Below are 7,775 nucleotides of genomic sequence, written 5' to 3' on the forward strand. Positions count from 1 at the left end.
TCTCCCCCCCTCCCCCCACCTCTCCCCACCCCCCCCCACTCACTCCCCGTCTCTCTCCCCACCCCCCCCACTCTCTCCCCGTCTCTCTCCCCACCCCCCACCACTCTCTCCCCGTCTCTCTCCCCACCCCCCCCCACTCTCTCCCCGTCTCTCTCCCCACCCCCCCCCCCACTCTCCCCCCGTCTCTCTCCCCACCCCCCCCCCACTCTCTCCCCGTCTCTCTCCCCACCCACCCCCCCCCCACTCTCTCCCCGTCTCTCTCCCCACCCCCCCCCACTCTCTCCCCGTCTCTCTCCCCACCCCCCCCCACTCTCTCCCCGTCTCTCTCCCCACCCCCCCCACTCTCTCCCCGTCTCTCTCCCCACCACCCCCCCCACTCTCTCCCCACCCCCTCCCCACCCCCCCCCCACGCTCTCCCCGTCCCCTCCCCACCCCCCCCCCCCCACGCTCTCCCCGTCCCCTCCCCACCCCCCCCCACGCTCTCCCCGTCTCTCTCCCCACCCCCCCCCACTCTCTCCCCGTCTCTCTCCCCACCCCCCCCCACTCTCTCCCCGTCTCTCTCCCCTCCCCCCCCACTCTCTCCCCGTCTCTCTCCCCTCCCCCCCCCACTCTCTCCCCCCTCCCCCCCCCACTCTCTCCCCGTCTCTCTCCCCTCCCCCCCCCACTCTCTCCCCGTCTCTCTCCCCTCCCCCCCCCCACTCTCTCCCCACCCCCTCCCCACCCCCCCCCCACGCTCTCCCCGTCCCCTCCCCACCCCCCCCACGCTCTCCCCGTCTCTCTCCCCACCCCCCCCCCACTCTCTCCCCGTCTCTCTCCCCTCCCCCCCCCACTCTCTCCCCGTCTCTCTCCCCTCCCGCCCCACTCTCTCCCCGTCTCTCTCCCCTCCCCCCCCACTCTCTCCCCGTCTCTCTCCCCTCCCCCCCCACTCTCTCCCCGTCTCTCTCCCCTCCCCCCCCCACTCTCTCCCCGTCTCTCTCCCCTCCCCCCCCCACTCTCTCCCCGTCTCTCTCCCCTCCCCCCCCCCACTCTCTCCCCGTCCCCCCCCCCACTCTCTCCCCGTCTCTCTCCCCTTCCCCCCCCCCCACTCTCTCCCCGTCTCTCTCCCCTCCCCCCCCCCACTCTCTCCCCGTCTCTCTCCCCTCCCCCCCCCCACTCTCTCCCCGTCTCTCTCCCCTCCCCCCCCCACTCTCTCCCCGTCTCTCTCCCCTCCCCCCCCCACTCTCTCCCCGTCTCTCTCCCCTCCCCCCCCCACTCTCTCCCCACCCCCCCCCCCACTCTCTCCCCACCCCCCCCCCACTCTCTCCCCACCCCCCCCCACTCCCCCCCACTCTCTCCCCGTCTCCCCCCACTCTCTCTCCCCGTCTCCCCCCACTCTCTCTCCCCGTCTCCCCCCACTCTCTCTCCCCGTCTCCCCCCACTCTCTCTCCCCGTCTCTCTCCCCACCCCCCCCACTCTCTCCCCGTCTCTCTCCCCACCCCCCCCCCACTCTCTCCCCACCGCCCCCCCCACTCTCTCCCCGTCTCTCTCCCCACCCCCCCCCACTCTCTCCCCGTCTCTCTCCCCACCCCCCCCCCACTCTCTCCCCGTCTCTCTCCCCACCCCCCACCCCACTCTCTCCCCGTCTCTCTCCCCACCCCCCACCCCACTCTCTCCCCGTCTCTCTCCCCACCCCCCCCCCACTCTCTCCCCGTCTCTCTCCCCACCCCCCCCCACTCTCTCCCCGTCTCTCTCCCCACCCCCCCCCACTCTCTCCCCACCCCCCCCACTCTCTCCCCACCCCCCCCACTCTCTCCCCACCCCCCCCCACTCTCTCTCCCCACCCCCCCCCCCACTCTCTCCCCGTCTCTCTCCCCACCCCACCCCCTCCCCACCCCACCCCCCACTCTCTCCCCACCCCCCCGCACTCTCTCCCCGTCTCTCTCCCCACCCCCCCCACTCTCTCCCCACCCCCCACTCTCTCCCCACCCCCCCCACTCTCTCCCCGTCTCTCTCCCCACCCCCCCCACTCTCTCCCCACCCCCCCCCACCACCCCCCCGTCTCTCTCCCCACCACCCCCCCCGTCTCTCTCCCCACCACCCCCCCCGTCTCTCTCCCCGTCCCCCCCCCCACTCTCTCCCCGTCTCTCTCCCCACCCCCCCACACTCTCCCCCCGTCTCTCTCCCCACCCCCCCCACTCTCCCCCCGTCTCTCTCCCCACCCCCCCCCACTCTCGCCCCGTCTCTCTCCCCACCCCCCCCACTCTCCCCCCGTCTCTCTCCCCACCCCCCCCACTCTCCCCCCGTCTCTCTCCCCACCCCCCCCACTCTCCCCCCGTCTCTCTCCCCACCCCCCCCACTCTCCCCCCGTCTCTCTCCCCACCCCCCCCACTCTCCCCCCGTCTCTCTCCCCACCCCCCCCCACTCTCCCCCCGTCTCTCTCCCCACCCCCCCCCACTCTCCCCCCGTCTCTCTCCCCACCCCCCCCACTCTCCCCCCGTCTCTCTCCCCACCCCCCCCACTCTCCCCCCGTCTCTCTCCCCACCCCCCCCACTCTCCCCCCGTCTCTCTCCCCACCCCCCCCACTCTCCCCCCGTCTCTCTCCCCACCCCCCCCCACTCTCCCCCCGTCTCTCTCCCCACCCCCCCCCACTCTCCCCCCGTCTCTCTCCCCACCCCCCCCCACTCTCCCCCCGTCTCTCTCCCCACCCCCCCCCACTCTCCCCCCGTCTCTCTCCCCACCCCCCCCCACTCTCCCCCCGTCTCTCTCCCCACCCCCCCCACTCTCCCCCCGTCTCTCTCCCCACCCCCCCCCACTCTCCCCCCGTCTCTCTCCCCACCCCCCCCCACTCTCCCCCCGTCTCTCTCCCCACCCCCCCCCACTCTCCCCCCGTCTCTCTCCCCACCCCCCCCCACTCTCCCCCCGTCTCTCTCCCCACCCCCCCCCCACTCTCCCCCCGTCTCTCTCCCCACCCCCCCCCCCACTCTCCCCCCGTCTCTCTCCCCACCCCCCCCCCACTCTCCCCCCGTCTCTCTCCCCACCCCCCCCCACTCTCCCCCCGTCTCTCTCCCCACCCCCCCCCCACTCTCTCCCCACCCCCCCCCACTCTCCCCCCGTCTCTCTCCCCACCCCCCCCCACTCTCTCCCCACCCCCCCCCACCCTCCCCCCGTCTCTCTCCCCACCCCCCCCCACTCTCCCCCCGTCTCTCTCCCCACCCCCCCCCCCACTCTCCCCCCGTCTCTCTCCCCACCCCCCCCCCCACTCTCCCCGTCTCTCTCCCCACCCCCCCCCACTCTCTCCCCGTCTCTCTCCCCGCTCACCGACCCCACTCTCTCGCCGTCCCCGCTCACCGACCCCACTCTCTCGCCGTCCCCGCTCACCGACCCCACTCTCTCGCCGTCCCCGCTCACCGACCCCACTCTCTCGCCGTCCCCGCTCACCGACCCCAATCTCTCGCCGTCCCCGCTCACCGACCCCACTCTCTCGCCGTCCCCGCTCACCGACCCCGCTCACCGACCCCACTCTCTCGCCGTCCCCGCTCACCGACCCCACTCTCTCGCCGTCCCCGCTCACCGACCCCACTCTCTCGCCGTCCCCGCTCACCGACCCCACTCTCTCGCCGTCCCCGCTCACCGACCCCACTCTCTCGCCGTCCCCGCTCACCGACCCCACTCTCTCGCCGTCCCCGCTCACCGACCCCACTCTCTCGCCGTCCCCGCTCACCGACCCCACTCTCTCGCCGTCCCCGCTCACCGACCCCACTCTCTCGCCGTCCCCGCTCACCGACCCCACTCTCTCGCCGTCCCCGCTCACCGACCCCACTCTCTCGCCGTCCCCGCTCACCGACCCCACTCTCTCGCCGTCCCCGCTCACCGACCCCACTCTCTCGCCGTCCCCGCTCACCGACCCCACTCTCTCGCCGTCCCCGCTCACCGACCCCACTCTCTCGCCGTCCCCGCTCACCGACCCCACTCTCTCGCCGTCCCCGCTCACCGACCCCACTCTCTCGCCGTCCCCGCTCACCGACCCCACTCTCTCGCCGTCCCCGCTCACCGACCCCACTCTCTCGCCGTCCCCGCTCACCGACCCCACTCTCTCGCCGTCCCCGCTCACCGACCCCACTCTCTCGCCGTCCCCGCTCACCGACCCCACTCTCTCGCCGTCCCCGCTCACCGACCCCACTCTCTCGCCGTCCCCGCTCACCGACCCCACTCTCTCGCCGTCCCCGCTCACCGACCCCACTCTCTCGCCGTCCCCGCTCACCGACCCCACTCTCTCGCCGTCCCCGCTCACCGACCCCACTCTCTCGCCGTCCCCGCTCACCGACCCCACTCTCTCGCCGTCCCCGCTCACCGACCCCACTCTCTCGCCGTCCCCGCTCACCGACCCCACTCTCTCGCCGTCCCCGCTCACCGACCCCACTCTCTCGCCGTCCCCGCTCACCGACCCCACTCTCTCGCCGTCCCCGCTCACCAACCCCTCTCTCGCCATGTCTGTTTCCCCCCCCACACACAGTTGCAGAGAGTGGAACGCTCTTTTTAAAGTCAGTTCTTTTAAAAAAAGATCGTTCTCAGATTCACAGGTGACATCTACTGACATCAGGAACAGCCGATTGCAAAAGGCTCGGGGTTTTCCGGCCGGCTTTAGAAAAAAGTCAGAACCCGCCGGAAAACCCTGTGTCTGTTGGGAAACGGCCGTTACCGATGTCAGCGGCTTTCACCTGTGAAACTAACTATTTAAAAGTATGTACCTGTGAGGCAGGGAGGAAGTTGTCGAGCGAGGGAGCCGTGGTTTACTAAAGAAGTTGAAGCGCTTGTCAAGAGGAAGAAGGCGGCTTATGTTAGGATGAGACGTGAAGGCTCAGTTAGAGCGCTTGAGAGCTACAAGCTAGCCAGGAAGGATTTAAAGGGAGAGCTAAGAAGTGTAAGGAGAGGACACGAGAAGTCATTGGCGGATAGGATCAGGGAAAATCCTAAGGCTTTCTATAGGTATATCAGGAATAAAAGAATGACTAGAGTTAGATTAGGGCCAATCAAGGATAGTAGTGGGAAGTTGTGTGTGGAATCAGAGGAGATAGGGGAAGTGTTAAATGAATATTTTGCATCAGTATTTACAGTAGAGAAAGAAAATGCTGTTGAGGAGAATACTGAGATTCTGGCTACTAGGCTAGATGGGATTGAGGTTCACAAGGAGGAGGTGTTAGCAATTTTGGAAAGTGTGAAAATAGATAAGTCCCCTGGGCCAGATGGGATTTACCCTAGGATTCTCTGGGAAGCTAGGGAGGAGATTGCAGAGCCTTTGTCCTTGATTTTTATGTCGTCATTGTCGACAGGAATAGTGCCGGAAGACTGGAGGATAGCAAATGTTGTCCCCTTGTTCAAGAAGGGGAGTAGAGACAGCCCTGGTAATTATAGACCTGTGAGCCTTACTTCGGTTGTGGGTAATATGTTGGAAAAGGGTATAAGAGACAGGAGTTATAATCATCTTGAAAAGAATAAGTTCATTAGCGATAGTCAGCATGGTTTTGTGACGGGTAGGTCGTGCCTCACAAACCTTATTGAGTTTTTCGAGAAGGTAACCAAACAGGTGGATGAGGGTAAAGCAGTGGATGTGGTGTATATGGATTTCAATAAGGCGTTTGATAAGGTTCCCCACGGTAGGCTATTGCAGAAAATACGGAAGTATGGGGTTGAAGGTGATTTAGAGCTTTGGATCAGAAATTGGCTAGCTGAAAGAAGACAGAGGGTGGTGGTTGATGGCAAATGTTCATCCTGGAGTTTAGTTACTAGTGGTGTACCGCAAGGATCTGTTTTGGGGCCACTGCTGTTTGTCATTTTTATAAATGACCTAGAAGAGGGTGTAGAAGGGTGGGTTAGTAAATTTGCAGATGACACGAAGGTCGGTGGAGTTGTGGATAGTACCGAAGGATGTTGCAGGTTACAGAGGGACATAGATAGGCTGCAGAGCTGGGCTGAGAGATGGCAAATGGAGTTTAATGCGGAAAAGTGCGAGGTGATTCACTTTGGAAGGAGTACCAGGAATGCAGAGTACTGGGCTAATGGGAAGATTCTTGGTAGTGTAGATGAACAGAGAGATCTTGCTGTCCAGGTGCATAAATCCATGAAGGTGGCTACCCAGGTTAATAGGGCTGTTAAGAAGGCATATGGTGTGTTAGCTTTTATTAGTAGGGGGATCGAGTTTCGGAGCCACGAGGTCATGCTGCAGCTGTACAAAACTCTGGTGAGACCGCACCTGGAGTATTGCGTGCAGTTCTGGTCATCGCATTATAGGAAGGATGTGGAAGCTATGGAAAGGGTGCAGAGGAGATTTACCAGGATGTTGCCTGGTATGGAGGGAAGGTCTTGCGAGGAAAGGCTGAGGGACTTGAGGTTGTTTTCGTTGGAGAGAAGGAGGAGGAGAGGTGACTTAATAGAGACATATAAGATAATCAGAGGGTTAGATAGGGTGGATAGTGAGCGTCTTTTTCCTCGGATGGTAATGGCAAACACGAGGGGACATAGCTTCAAGTTGAGGGGTGATAGATATAGGACAGATGTGAGAGGTAGTTTCTTTACTCAGAGAGTATTAAGGGCATGGAACGCCCTGCCTGCAGCAGTAGTAGATTCGCCAACTTTAAGGGCATTTAAGTGGTCATTGGATAGACATATGGATGAAAATGGATTAGTGTAGGTCAGATGGTTTCACAGCAACATCGAGGGACGAAGGACCTGTACTGCGCTGTAATGTTCTAATTCTAAAAAAAACTTTCAAAGAGCGTTCCACTCTCTGCAACCTGTGAAACTGGCAGCTCAATAGTTTAAAAGCCGGTTCTAACAAAGGGAAATTTCTCATCCCCAGTCACGGTCAGGATGAGGAACTACCCCAGGAACAGTTTACATTCCCGGGCCGGATGGAAACATTCGATGGGCCTGATTCTGGTCCGCGGGCCGTATGTTGGACTACCCTGTGCTACCGAGCTGAGTCATGCATTGCTGGCTGAAGAATCCAGTTCTAACCTGCAACCTCATTAACTAACTCAGTCGCCTATCCAACAGGAAGCTTTCTTATCACCAATACTGAAAGAAACTTAACTTTAACAGTAAATTGCAGTCAAATACTATATGCAGAATTGACTAGCTTTTAGAAAAAGATTAACTCTTAAAACACCCACACTTAATTCCCAAACTCACAGTCTGTCTCGAACTGTTACCTTCCTGCCTTTTTACAGCAATTATCTACAGGTTTTCTCGCATCCACTGGCTCCCCCTCAAACTCTGTGACACTAAAACCCCCCATGTTTCAGCGTCTGGGTGGTCCCAGTCAGAGCGGAGCCTAACCGGCTGCCGGCTGCCGCCTCCCACTCGAGCCCCAGGCTCTCTCCGCGGCCTTACTCCTAGTCACTCACCTGCTATTGCTCACCTCGAGCTCGACGGTCCAACTATACCGGCGCACGTCGTTACAAACCCCACTCCCGCAGCCATCGCAACACCAGTGACCGTTAACCGGTTCCTGCCAACTTCTCGCTGCGAAAAGAAAATCCTTCGACAATCGCAGGTCGCGCACGCGCAGCAGCTGCGTTCCGGACAGTGACGTTAGACGTCATCGTCGCCATATTTGTTAGGGGCAAAAGTCCTCCAACGCCAGTCAGCCAAGCAAAATGAAGCACCACTGCCCCATAGAAAGATGAACATCACACCAAAACTATACCTTATTTGCCGTTCTTCACCGCAAAATATTATTCAGGTATATTTTAATTCTAACGTTGGTTTACTTGTACCCATTTGTCTCCCATTACAAA

The sequence above is a fragment of the Heterodontus francisci genome, chromosome 36 (genome assembly GCF_036365525.1).
Source record: "Heterodontus francisci isolate sHetFra1 chromosome 36, sHetFra1.hap1, whole genome shotgun sequence".
NCBI classification, from domain to species: domain Eukaryota; kingdom Metazoa; phylum Chordata; class Chondrichthyes; order Heterodontiformes; family Heterodontidae; genus Heterodontus; species Heterodontus francisci.